The sequence below is a fragment of the Megascapheus bottae genome, chromosome X (genome assembly GCF_031878675.1).
Source record: "Megascapheus bottae isolate mThoBot1 chromosome X, mThoBot2.hap1, whole genome shotgun sequence".
NCBI lineage: Eukaryota > Metazoa > Chordata > Mammalia > Rodentia > Geomyidae > Megascapheus > Megascapheus bottae.
In genome coordinates, this window is record NC_143547.1 from 99,832,941 (window position 1) to 99,847,941 (window position 15,001).

The 15,001-nt window shown below is 34.7% G+C and overlaps 1 non-coding gene across 1 annotated transcript; it reads right to left on the reverse strand.

Moving 5' to 3' along the window:
• Positions 1-12,794: 12,794 nt before the first annotated feature.
• Positions 12,795-12,902, reverse strand: LOC150041648 (U6 spliceosomal RNA). Its single transcript, XR_016534007.1, has one exon. It is a non-coding gene; the product is annotated as a U6 spliceosomal RNA (small nuclear RNA).
• Positions 12,903-15,001: the final 2,099 nt, after the last annotated feature.

Genomic DNA, 15,001 nt, shown 5'->3' on the forward strand with positions numbered 1-15,001 from the left:
AAAAACACAAGTTGCACGATTTCCCTCATTTGTAATATGAGAATGTATCTATAAATCTACAAGTAAATTCAATCGACAGTAAAAGACAAAATAATTACACTTGGACATAATTAGACACAGTAAACATTCATACAATGAGACCAAAGGAGGAGAATATTCTTAGGATAAAATCTCAAGAGCTCAATAGCTATAGGCCTATGAATATATAAAAGGATGCTTATGGAAATGAACTCAAAGAAATGGAAATGAGTTTGTTATTGCATTGTTAGTGGTTCTTTTTTCCCCTTTCTTCCCCCTCCACTTCTTTTTCTTTGGTTAAATTCCCTTCTGTCAATGTTCTTGGTTTCTGTATCCTTTGTCTTTCATGTAAGTTTAGCTGATTTGGGGAGGGGAAGAGGAAGCACAGAAATTGTAGGACAAAGGCACCAATTCAGTAGTGATACTCACTGGATACTATGTTGGAAATAAAGTTTGCAACTTGTGAGGAAACCGGTTTGGTAGGGGGAGGAACTGAGAAAATAAGATTATGACACTATTCAAAAAGAAATACACTTATTACCTGACCTATGTGACTTCAACCCTTCTTTACATAACCTTTACAAAATTTTAAAATAAAACCATGAACTTCTGTACAAATCATATCAAGTTGATATCCTTGCAAAGTATTACTCTACAATGTACACATATTATGTTGTACCAATAAACACAACTTTTTTTTGCCAGTCGTGGGGCTGGAACTCAGGGCCTGAGCACTGTCCCTGGACTTTTCTCAAGGAACGAGCTTGAGCCATAGCATCACTTCCAGCTTTGTTCTATGTATGTGGTACCAAGGAATCGAACCCAGGCCTTTGTGCATGCTAGACAAGTACTCTACCACTAGGCAAAACTCCCTATCCTAAACACAAAACTTTTAAACTAAACTAAAAATTCAACTGAAGAGTGGCTCAAATAATAGAGCCATGTTAAGTACCTCTTTTCACAGCAAGTAAAATTACCCGTTTGAAATCTCAGAGCTGTCAAAAATAAACATACATGAGAATGAAAAAAAAACTCTTTCGTTTAGATACATGATACTAATATCACCATCCAGATGTCACGAGAGATGACACTAGTGTTTATCACTAGAAGTTGACCCAGTTATAAGATAAATTGGGGCAAAACACAAAATATGTTAAGTTTCTGAGAGCTTGACAGGGAGTTAATATTAATCCCATTGTAATATGTATCCTTATCATCTTGATCTAACTCAAGTAATTCATTAATGACTAGACATGCCATTGGTAGTGTTGGTTATGTGGGATTGTTTCCTCCAGATAGAACCTTTGACTTGCTATTTAGGTGCATGATGGTAGTGACCAAATACTAATGTTTATATTGAATCATCTTCTCTGAGGAAGATGGTTGCTCAACATTCATGGCATCATATGTAAACCTATAAATGTGTATGGGATCAAAGTATGTGAAAGATTTGTTGAACTTTAAATCCAACCAGGGTTTTACCTACTTCAACTACTTTTTATAGGATAAACAATGTGAGTTCCACCTCTATGCACATATGGCTGATATTGAAGGTACTGTAAACCCCATCAAAGCATGATATCCTTACTCCAAAATGATTTGTCCAAAATTCTGAAATGTAACTCATTTTATATATCAGAATGGATCTTCTCTAGTGCACACCAGAGTAAACACTCTTGATCTGAAAGTCATCACCAAGCTTACTTCCTTTTCTTTTCTATGTAATGTCCCCTATTTGGTTCCCTCTAACCAGGAGCTATATATGTTAAAGATGTACTACTGCTGTATTAGTTATCAACTGTGTATTTTAGTTGGTTTACATGTGAATTGGCTGAGTATATATCAAGAGCGTATTTTAAAATTCTTCCCTCATCTTCTAGGTGCCACTACAACATGAGACTTTGTGAGCATTATTCTACCCAAAGACGCCATGAATAGAAGTTAGCACATAATCATAACATCTTGGGATAGGAAAATGCCCACAACATAGTGAAATATGGTACTGTTGCTTATTTCACTCATTTCTATAATCCAGTTTTTAGGAGTTGCAATATTCTATGAAACCCAAATTCAAAATGTACATATTGACAGATCCAGATTGCTCTTTACTCAGTCACATTTTTCCTTTCCTTTTTTTCTGCCATGTAATTTTCTGTCCTGTGGTGTAAATTACCCAAGGATTGTTATAAACAAAGGGATGGCCTGCAACTAAAACTCCATAGCTATCAACTGGCTACAAAAAATTGTGAGCATGACTGCACCTAGAGAGCAGGTACGGGACAAATATAGAAAACTCTTGGTGATGGGACATTCTGTGCTAAACTCAAAGTCCCCTAGGTGGTTACAGCCATTATGACTCTGGATGGGTGAAGGGAATTTTCCATCCAGTACTGAACAGCCTAGATGTGGGAGATGCTAAATGGGTATAAGGACTATGGATCCCCCAGAAGAACCATAATCCCCATCCGAGGGATACGCACCTACAGATGAAGATATTGCCTAAATCCTCGCCCCTCACTTATTTTAAGGTTTAGGTATAATATGCTGGGAACATTCTCCCCCTCCCTAAATTCTTAGTGTAAGAATGTGCCTGCATAGTTCCTTGCCCTAAGGGCAACATTTTGTAATTAGGCACCACATGCCTGCTTGTATTGATATGCAAACATCCTACCACCTGACCTACTCCAAGCAGTACTCCAACCCCCTCTTGCCTCTCCTGAAGAGGCATATAAACCCCTGTGTGAAAAATAAAATTCACAGCTTGATCAGGAAAAAAAAGTGACTCTGTATTTATAGAAAAAAAATGTCAAGACACAAAACCTTTTGAAATGACAGGTAACATTCCAGCAATCAACACTATCACCATCACCATAGCATTCATCACTGCTATCCTATTTCATGACAGATGAATTCAAAACTTTTATTCATGAGATCTTTTAAGCGCTATTCTTCATAATGAATCCCTCACTCAAGATGGATGGTCTTATCTGATGTCCTATGGTTGACAGAATGACAGAAAGTATAATTAGTTTTCAGGTTAATCGTTTTTAGAAAAAATGAGAACAGTTAATATGTTTCATTCTTATGTGTTATGTATATTTTATAACTTTATATTCCAATATTATATATTTTTCAAATATTGTGAATAACTTAGGTCTTAGAAACATACAATACATGAAACAAGTTAAAGATACAAATATTGTCTGCATACATCACTAACAAAAAAGAGGAAGGTACAAATGAAAGTATTTGTTAGTCTTAATCCAGCAACACAGACAGATATGTAAATTTTATAGTCTTTGGCAATGGTGATTTCTCATCTCCTACTTTCCTGAGTGATTTGTAGGACCAATGGTTAAATATAACTCCTATAACCTAAATGAACGTACTTAAGTCTTATTAGATAGTAATTCACTGTCCTTTACCATTCATTTTGCTCAGTGTACTTCGTATCATCTGTACTCACTCTTTACTTGAATATTAGTAAAGTCACAACCAAAAGAATGGCTCATTCTTTTTTTTTCTTCCATTAGAAGAACAAAAATTTTTACATATCCTTCTCTACTCAGAAGTATACTTGTTGAGGATTTAATACTGATTACCTCCTCAGCCTATGTGAATTAAAGGCTACTGATAACACTCTTGAACAATGCCTGGCATGTCAATGGTTCTTTCTATTCTCCAAGCATCACATACAATCTAATATATATATATGTGTATATATATATCTCCCCCAGAACTTACTCTATGAGCCTTACAGCACTCTGAGTAGGACACTAAACACAGCACGGCAGCAAGGAAGGTGTGAAGGTGCTAAGATACCGAGTTACATCATTTCCTGTAGCTTTCAGGGGGGCTTATATTCTTTTGCAATTTTTAACCCTGAATTTATTTGTTGATACTATGACATAAAAATAATGCAACACCCTCTACTTTATATCTTTCCTAAGTGGTGGAAACTTAGTTCTGTGGTTTATTGAATTAGTATTTTAAAAAACAAAGACTGATTACTCTCAAATGGACTTGTAGCTTCCATACCCTCCATCATACACTGGTCCCAATGAATGAAGAGTTCATGTGCTTTACACTATGCAGATTGGTGTTGGTCACATATAGTACAAATGACCAGCACACCTCTGCAAAGAGTACTACACACTGAATCATCAATATACAGTGAGCTCAAAGGTGGCCACTGAAATGCCTTCCATTGTACCACCATTACTCAGTGTATCTGAAGAATGAACAATTTAACTGTTAGTTTCATGGGATACTACTTCCTTATATACTTCATTTTGTAGTACTTGCTCTATATTTTGATTCTCCAACTTGTGGTTTACCTGGATGCTTGCTCAGATCAAAATGATAAACTGGATCTTAGATTTAACTTTTTTTGTTGAGAAATGTAGGAGGGAACATTGGTCTTTCTTAGGCTCTGTAAATACCAAGTATTCATTGCTGAGGTATAAAAAATATCTACAATTAAATTTCTTAGTTGTTTTTATGTTTTTAGTATATTGGGTGATTTCTATCTTCTTTCATTTTTGCTTTGGTTTACTGTATTTGATTCTGATTTGATCATATTTGCTTTTGGTACACAGTGTCTTGTATATACATTTATCTGAATTGGGGAAGGAAAGGAAAACAACTAAATGGTGAGACAAAGGATAAGGGGCTATTCAATGCAACAGCAATATGTTGGAAATGAACTTTACAACTCTGTGGTAGGGGAGGAAAAATAGGAGAAAAATGAGGAATGGGGTAACAATATTTGACAGTAAATGTATTCACTATCTTATGTATGGAACTGTAATCCCTCTGTGCACCATTTAGCCAATAAAAGTATATTTAAAATTTAAAAACTTTGCATATTAAAAACAATAGAAACAGGGAAGATCTCTCATAATCTTTGACAGGCAAAATAGTGTCTTGAACATGGCAATATTGCCAAAAGTATTTTTTTTGTCAGTCCTGGGCTTGGGCTCAGGGCCTGAGCACTGTCCTTGGACTTTCTCAAGGCTAGAGCTCTACCACTTGAGCCTCGGCACCACTTCTGGCTTTTTTCTATGCATGTGGTACCAAGGAATTGAACCCAGGTCTTCATGCATGCTAGGCAAGCACTTTAACCACTAGGCCAAACTCCCAGTCTGCCAAAAGTATTTTACAGTTTCAATTCAATATCCATTCAAATCGCCATGCCATTCATCACAGAAATGAAAAATTCTAAAATTTTATGGAAATAAAAATTCCTCACAATAGACAAAGCAATCTTGAGAAAAGTCGAAATGCTTGCAGTACCAAAATTAATACTAAATTAGGTGCACAAATTTAGCAAGGTTACCTAGTTTTAAAAAAATCATGCTATTGCCACAGAAACATACAAAAAAGATCAATGGTGTCTATTAGGAGATTCAATAATAAATTCACATTGTTATAACAATCTAACTCTAAAAAGGGAACATAAAATATACAATGGAGCGAAGTTAGCTGTACTCCAGTTTCTCTTCAGCTCACATCAGTTTCTCACCTTTTACTAAAGATTTCCATGGACAAAAGTTAGCCTCTATATCAATGCTGCTATTAGAACAGGATAATCACATACAGTTTTTACCCTGTACTACTATCAATTCAAAGTGGATTAAGGATTTTACTATAATAGATGAAACTTTGAAAATACTATATAAAAGAATAGCAAAAACACTAGAATATACTGGCATAAGTAGTACCTTCCTGACTAGAATTCAAGTATATCTGAGAATAGAAGCAAGAATTGGGAAATAGGATTCAATCAACCTAAGTATTTCTGAACCACGAAGAAAACTCAAAATCATCTAAATATTCCTAGATTTGAGAGGAATCTAAACCAGCATATGTCAAGAGAAAGATCTTCAAAATATCTCCTTCATTACACACCATCCACAACCAATAGGAAATTGGCGAGTAAAATCTATCCAGACTGGAACCAGTCATATGTAATTCAACTAATTCCCCCCATTTCCAAGCAGTTTATGGCACAACGTTTGGTGAATTTGGAGTTAATGACCTATAGACCCAATGACTCATGTATTTGTCACCATTGCTTAGTATTCCATGATAGCAGAACCCAAATGTACTTACTTAAATGCCATAGAGTGCCTACCACTGTGTTTACCTTGAATCTCTACAGCCTTGTGGATCTTCTCACCATTTAGTCAACTGTTTAATGGCCACAACATAAAGGAGGAACTTGATTCTATTTCATTCCTTCCTTAATGAAGAAATAGCCTCTTCTCCATGTTTACACCATCTTAGGCGTAACTTACTATACTGTCAACACAAAAATTTTAAATACATTAACAAAACCTAGGTGCTACAGAATTTCAAAGCATACATAAGACTGAAGAAACTTCAAATTTAGCTGCGTAAAAATACTACCATCTGTCCCATGTTTCTTTCTCTCCACCCAGAAAAAATATATGTTAAGGATGACCTGTTACTCTATTGAGATATAAGATTTAATGATGGACTGCAAACTCCTTGAGTGGGCTATCAACATTTCAATAGTTTCATGCTATACTTCCACTATCACTTTCTGGATTCTACAACAACCCTAGAGTTGTGAGCATTCTGAACATTTTTACTCACAGCCCCAGAAAGAATATTTCAACTGTTCTTTTTTTATCTCTTCCCTTTCTTCTATAGTTTACTAAATGATTGTGAGAAAATCATAAGCTACAAATCCATTGTCATTTTACTGGCTCAATGAAAAAAAATGAACTTCATCTCATCTACAGATGTACTGGTCACACAAAGCTCAGGTGATCCAGGTATTTCTAAATAGTTTACTGTGCTCAGCACCTTGATATCGTGGGTTATGCTCCATCAAACAGTCTTTTTCAGCCTTCTTTACTACTCGTGTGTCAGGATAACAGAATATTGAAATTTTTATTCACGTGTGCTTTTAAATGTCTACCCTCCACAGTACTTAACTTCCAGTTCCCCCTCTCCATGTGGATGCTCTGAACGACTGTTTATGGAGATGCTTGTCAGGAAAGAAAGGATAATCTGGTTCTGAGGTTTATAATTAACATTAGGAAATAAGAGAACTTATTATGCCCCATTTCTTATTCCCTAAACTATTAAGTCCTCATTGATGAAATAATTAGTACAGGAAATTATGTGAAAGAATCTATAGATCTGAGAAGCATCTACTGCATACATGAGACAAGGAAAATACTCTCAGAATCACTACCGCCACAGAAACAAATGAAGACATTGGTTAGCCTTATTCTACCAAGACACTAAGTAAACGTATATAATTCTTAATTTTTCGCATCCAGAAATGTCTCATCTCCTAGTTTTTTATATTTCTTAGGACCATATAATTCTCCCAGTTCTCATTTCTACCATCTTTATTTGAATGTTTATCACTAACAAGAAAACGATTTCCCTTTTCCCATTAGAATCTTAACTTATTTCATATTCATACTCTTGTAAAAGGTATACTTGTTGAGGATTTGCTACTTTTGCTATCTAGAACTCACCTAAATTAAAGGAAGCCCTGAAGCATTGTTCTACCGGGGCATTTAAGGGTTTCTGCCCTTATTCCATAATTATATTGGCTGACTTATGTTCTTTTCAAGACTTAAAATATACAGAAAGTACCATCTACATATCATTAACGTGACTATAAATTCTCTGAGTATGACAATGTGAAAGCATGGTGAGTGCGATGTTTTCTGAGCTACCACATTTGATCATCTCCTGGAATGTTCAGGAGTATTCACATTATTTTGTGATACTAAATTATGATTTATTTGTTCCCTATGCTTGAGGAAATGAAATCTATTTTCATTTTCCTTGTACCTGTCATAATTAATGAATACTCTGTTCTATACTTTATCAAATAAGTATCATGAATAAATTGACAGGTATAAACAAATCAACATATACTCATGTTGTCCCGGAGTTACAAAAACATGCACCATATCATGACATCAATGAAGAAATGTATGTGCTTTACTCCAGATAGAAAAGCACTGGTCATATACAGTACAAATGACCAAACACATCGATATGCAGTGTACTACACACAGCATCCTGAATGGGTAGTCAATTCCCTGTTGGTCAACAGAATTCCACTATTTCATCACTTTCATCATAAATATTTCATTTTAGTCCCAAGTAATACCTCTATACTTCACTTTCAATTAATCCTCCATGTGGATTATCTGCCTAACAGTTAACTCGATAGGGCCAAATGGATCAGTTGATTCGCATGATAAACTTTGTTATGAAAGCAACAATTCTTAGGTTTGAGGAGATTCCAAATTAACATATTCAATGAAAATGTATTCAAAATACCTAAGGTTCACCTTTAAAATAAAATAGCAGTAAAAACTGACTAAAGATTGGAGACTTCTATTTTCCCCAAGCAGAACAAATCATATCAAACTGAATTGTATATTTCTAAGCAGTACAAGACACAGTTGAGCTTACAATGTAGCTTTAATATTTGTTTTGTACTGAACTAACTACTCCATGTTTTACATGTAGAACTTTACAGAAAGAGATTCTACGTACATGGACTACTAGTCTCTAGATGAAATAGAATGCACTGTGTTGAGTATGAAGGAGTTTCTCAAGCGGACTCTTTTATCAAAGTTTTCAGAACTACTACTAGCACTGTATTTTATCTGAAACTTTTGAATTCCATGAGTGACATCATGGAATACTTGGGCAAGAGAGAGGGCCTTTGAGATCATTTGCCCAACAGTACTATCTCTACCTACAGGCTGCATGGCTACACAATACCAAATCTTCAATGAGCCTTATCTGCTCAGTAATGTACCTATATCTCGTTGCTTTGACCATAAACATTCTGAATTCTGTCAATTTTTATAGTATGCTCAATTTTAAGGTGATATTTGTTAGTACACAGCTTTTTTCATCATATCAGCACACCTCTTGAAACTGATTTGTTCATTTACTCAGTACACATTATCATGTGTGTTCTGTTTGACTTTGATTCATATATTTTTTCTACTCAAAGTATTTACACTAGATGCACAACTAGTGTATCTTAACTACCAATTTACTTAATGTTGGCTCTAAGCTGCTTGAGTGAGCATATAAATAGTGAAGTGATACAATCCCCAACAATCCCCAAATTGTCTTCTAGATATCACCACATCATCGAATATTATGAGCATTAATCTACCTAAAGAAGTTGGAATTAAACACTATACACATAATTACAACCTCTTTAAGTAGAATACTGCCCACAGCACGGTCAATGTGATACTGCTTTATAACCAAGTCCTATCATCTCCTGCAGTCTTCAGCTGTGATGGAATTCTGTAATACATTAACTCTGAATTCATTTATTCACAGACACATGGAAAAACAATTCAACAATCCTTTACCTCATCTTGTTCCTGTCATTCAACTCCTTTGTTCCTTGTTTTATGCGGCGATTATGATAAACTCAAAGGTATTTTGCATATACAACCCAATCTTTATCCACTGGTCATAAAGAAAAATTATTAAACTTTACTCCACCTAGAGAGGGCTTAGTTACACATAGTATAAGTGAGTCAAGTATTTCTAAATAGGGTAATGCATATAGCCTCCTACTATCACAGGTGATACTTCAGCAATTGTCACAATGACTTGCAGCATAAATCATTACTATTGTATTTCATGATACCTGGAAACTAAAGGCTTATTCTATCCTAAGTGCTCAGATATGTTGTACTCCACAGTCACAGATACTCAATCCCTTCTGTTGGGATGATGTGACTTCCTCTGAAACGATAAACTTATTCTCATATGAATTACAAGTCTTTGCTTGATAAACAAGGCATGTTAGAAACCATCCAAAAGAATTTGAAGGTCTTAAAAATATCCAGTGTATACGTGACAAACAAAAAGATCCTCAGAATACTTGGGTTGATCTCCTGCCCAAACTAACATTATAAAAACCCAGAACAAATGAAGACATTGACTATTCATACTTTACTAAGGTGATTTCTTCACCTATTGTGGGGGGGTCTCTGGAACGTAACTGCCACAAAAAGTGGGATCGCTGTACATTGACTAGTATTAGTCTATGTGGTGCAAAGCACATGAAAGTCTTCTTTCTTTATGACCAGTACATTATGGACAGAATCACATAGCTCTAGATTCATTTCAGAATAAACTTGTATCTTGGTTTTTTCTATTTTCTCAGTTAAAAAAATGTAACAATTCAGGAGCCAGTAGCTCACTCCTATAATCCTAGCATCTCAGGAGGTTGATATCTGAGGATTGTGGTTCAAAGCTAGTCCAGGCACAAAAGTCCAAGAAACTGTTATCTTCAATTAACCACCAGAAAACCAGAAGTGGTACTGTGGCTCAACGTGGCAGATTGGTAGACTTGAGCAGAAGAGATTGGGGATAACACCCAGGCCTAGAGTTCAAGCCCCATGAGTGACATAAAAAATCAGAAGGTGCAAGTGAGGGGAGGGAAACTGGAAGAAAAACATGGGAAGGGGTATCAATGATGAATGTAACTGTAATCCTTGTATACATTACCATGACTACAAAATACAATTTTTAAAAACGTGTAGGATAATGGGCAACTGAGTTCTTTTACCCCCATAGAATGAGTAAGTTCAGGGTTCCGAATCACAGAATGGTGTGAGCACACTCAAATGTTATAGACAGTGATGAAATTGACTGGCTTATTAGCACTTCCACATTCACCATACTATGTGCCATACTCAGAGTTTTCTTCCATATGGAAGATATGTAAAAGGTGATTCAATGACGAGAAAGGCTTACAAAGTACATGAATATTCCATATTCTACATGATTGTTGACCATTGCTAGGTACTTTTGAAAGGCAAAGCAGGTTAAACAGAGTGCTCAGGTCTCATCTTTAATTCAGATGGTCTCAGAACATCAAGAATAGTAAATGTTCAACAAGTATATCTTTTGTGTACAGGAGCATATGCAAAGTATTAAGGTTGTTCCTAGTGGAAGAAAGTAAAGGAAGCAGGTTATGCTCTCAATAGTATCAGATTTGTACAGTAGACAAGTGCATGATGATAGTGAAATATCGCCTAGAATATTTTAATAAATTCATATGAGTTGTTGCAGTCATGCTTTGCCATTGATTCTAATAAATTTCTACATAAAAATGATGGGAAATTTCCCTATGCCAGAAATAAAGCAAAAAACAAAATCATCAAGAAAAAAAATTGCTTTGGTTATTTTTATCAAATTGTGAGGTATAACTTGAAGCTTCATGTATTATTAAATACTTAGGAAAATTCTGAAAACTGCTAGAGGTATTAGAATTTGTTAGTAAAGCACATCCATCTAAATTCAGCATTAAACAAAAAATATAGCATTGGTTTGTGCTCTTCTCAATTGAAAATGTGCCACATAGTGAAATTATATAACATATATACATATAAATATTATAAAGGACCATATATGATTAAATTTTATAATATACAAGAAGGAAATGCTATAGCAGATACACTGAAACTACAGCAATGCTTATCATTTTCATATTGGGAGCATTCTCTTCCTTGAAATTTATGATATATTTACTATGAGAAGAAGATTGAGACACACTATAAGGTAACAAGTATCGAAATTATAGTCAAGACCAGTATCACCTGAGCTTTCCATTCAACATGACTCCTTCAGGAAAACTACTTTTATGAGAAGTTCTCATTTTCAGTACTTGGAGTTGTGCTTTTAAGTTCAGTGAAATATGATATGCTACATTGTGCACATGAAAGAGCTGTAAAAAAACAAACTTCTACTTTATTTTATAAAAGTATCACAACTGATTTTCACCTGTACAAATATTGATTGGCTTGCAGCAGGCTGAATTTGTGGTTAAATGCTCAAAAGACCCCACTACTCTACGCATTTTAAACACTACACTAAGTACTGCATGATACCTGAATCCTAACTTATTCACTCTTAAGTGATACAGAATGGCCACACCACTGCGGTATTACCTTGAACTTTTCCCGCACTGTGGATCTTCTCATCTCTTATTTACCTGGATATAAATTACAACATAATGCAGGAAGTTGATTATATTTCATTTCTTCTATAGAAAAATAGCATCTCCCCCAGGTTCATACACTCAATAACCTAAATATACATGGTATCAAAACAAAATTTAAAAATATCTTAAGTAATCCAAGGTATTTGAAACATAGCCTTGTAATTGTTGTTTTTATTATTTGTTAGTAGATGTACAACTCAGGTGACATATAACCAGCTTATGAATGTAATACATCTTGATCAGTGTCATCCCCTTTAACATTTTCACTTCCTTTTCCTTTCTTTTCCCAATTTTGTGGTATATGCAATGAACTATTGTTTGCATATTCCATCACTTTCTCATTCATTCATCTACCCTTTTCTCCTTGGGCTCAATCCACTTCTTAGATGCAACCATTCCCTAGTGTAATTTTGTTGTTCTTTGACCTAGTCTTTCTAAGGGATTATACTATTTGATGACCTCTACATAGATTGTATAATATTTCGTTTAATTAATATGGAACCACCAGCATATCATCCGACATGTTTAATTATAGAATTACAGGTACAGTCAATATACCACTAATGAAGAAAACCATGAAAATTTTGTCTGGGTCTGGCTTCCTTACTTATTATAACTTTTCTAAAACTTTCCATTTTCTTTTACAAATGGCATAATATCAATGTTTCTAGCAAAGGAGTAAGATTCATATATAGTATATATATATGTATAGAATATACACACACATAAATATGTACGACATTTTCATTCATGAATTTGCATGTCATACTTGCACAGGGACTATGCTATTATTCTCTGTATAATTCCAATTTTCGTTTTTGCGATACTGAAGTGAGTATTAAAACATTTTCTTCATCCATTCATCTGCAGGGGCATCTGGGTTTATTCGACATCTTGGCTACAGAGACTAGGAATTCAATGAACATGATTGTGCTGATGGCTTTACTATAACTATGGATAACTTACCAAGAGTAGAATCTAGAAACAAGGAATCAAAGCAAGATTTGATGACTGTGATTACATGAAACTTAAAATTTTCTACATGGCAAAGGACACAGCTAACAAGCTAAATAGTAAATCCATAGAATGGGAGAAGATTTTTTTTTACCACCTATACATCACACAGGGACCTAATATACAATATATTTAGTGCTAAAATAATTAAGTCTTCAAATATTAAACCTTTAAAGAAACAAAACCCCAACAAATAGAGTAATGACTTAAAAGAGAATTCTAAAAAAATGAAAAAATGGCCAACAGACAGGCAAAAAATTGCTCAGTATCTTTAACCTCATAGGAAATGAAAATCAGAACAAGCACTGAGATCTTACTTAATCCTAGTTAGAATGGCAATTATCAAGAAAATAAACAAAAACGTTTTTGAGGATTGTCTATAAGTAATCTCTGTTAAACTGCATCATACTAATATCACCATGCAGAAAACAACCGTAGTAACACTTGAGATCTATAGTATACAGGGACACTAAACCAGACATATATAATTCAAATATTGGCCAAGATTCTAATTAGGGTACAGCCCAAACCATGATGAATTCTGGGAGCTAGACCATGAGTTTCTATACCCTCACTGTAAAACAAACCCTTATCCTAAGCAGTTTCAACTCAATCATTGCAATTTGGGAAAGCATCAATCCTTAACCTACAATTTTTCCACCTGAATAGGTCATCTGATTTATTTAGGTGAATGATGATGACAGAAAGATAATGGTATGCTCAATTAATTATCTTTTCTAAAGAAAGCAATAAGACTCATCCATATTTATGGATTCAAATATAAACTTGTGATTTTTTTTATCATGGTAATGTATAGAGGGATTACAGTTATATTCATCAGATACTGAATGCATTACTTCTTTTTTCATGTATTTTTATTGTAATTAATGGAAGGGTTACATTATATTCACCAGATAGAAGGAGCATTATTTCACAAACATCGATACCCTTTCTCATGTCTTGGTCCCCATTTCCCTTCCCCCACTCTCGCTCCTCATCTTGTTTTTCCCCCTTCCTATGCTATTTCAAATAACCAAATATGCATATATACAAAATATATGAAAACAAAGTGAAATGCTGTAAAAATATGAGATAACTAAGGGACAGCACAAGAGATGAAAGATAACATAGTACAGTAAGGACAACAATCACTCATTATATGGCGTTTGTTTCTATATCCTGGAGGTCCTTTCATTTAGCTTCATACTATATGGCCTTATGTGTCTAGGTTTTGTTCTACTGTAAATCTCTGCTAGGAGAACCCAAGATTTCTACTGATTATGATAAATGAGGGAAACCATTGAACCTGTGTTCCTTTGAATCTGGCTTACTTCACTTAATATGATTTTTTTCTAAGTCTTTCCATTTCCTTACAAATGCGCCGATGTCGTTCTTTCTGACAGAAGCATAGAATTCCACTGTGTATAAAAACCATATCTTGTTGATCCACTCATCAACTGAGAAGCATTTGGGTTGGTTCTTTATCTTTGCTATGTTAAATAGTACTGCAATGAACATCGTTGTGCTATTGGCTTTAGTATGTCCTTGTTTCTGGATGATTGGGTAAATTGGATGCATTACTTATTGCACATTTACACTCCCCATGTTTTCGTCCCCATTTCCCACTCCCCACCGCCCAATCATCTTGTTTTTCCCCCTTCTTTTCCCTATAAACTTGTGAATTTTATGTGTAAATCTCAGATTGTGAGTATTTATGAAAGCTTAGATCTAATTTGAATCAATGAAAAACCCAAGGAAAAGGAACACTTCTTAGATCACTTGCACCACAATTCTATCTAAGCTCACAGGCCACAGTATATCATAGCTTTGGCGAACTTTAATTTACTTACTAATGCTATCTATGTCACCTATTTTCTTGAACATTAAACAGTTTTGTCAATTTTCACACCTGGATTACAT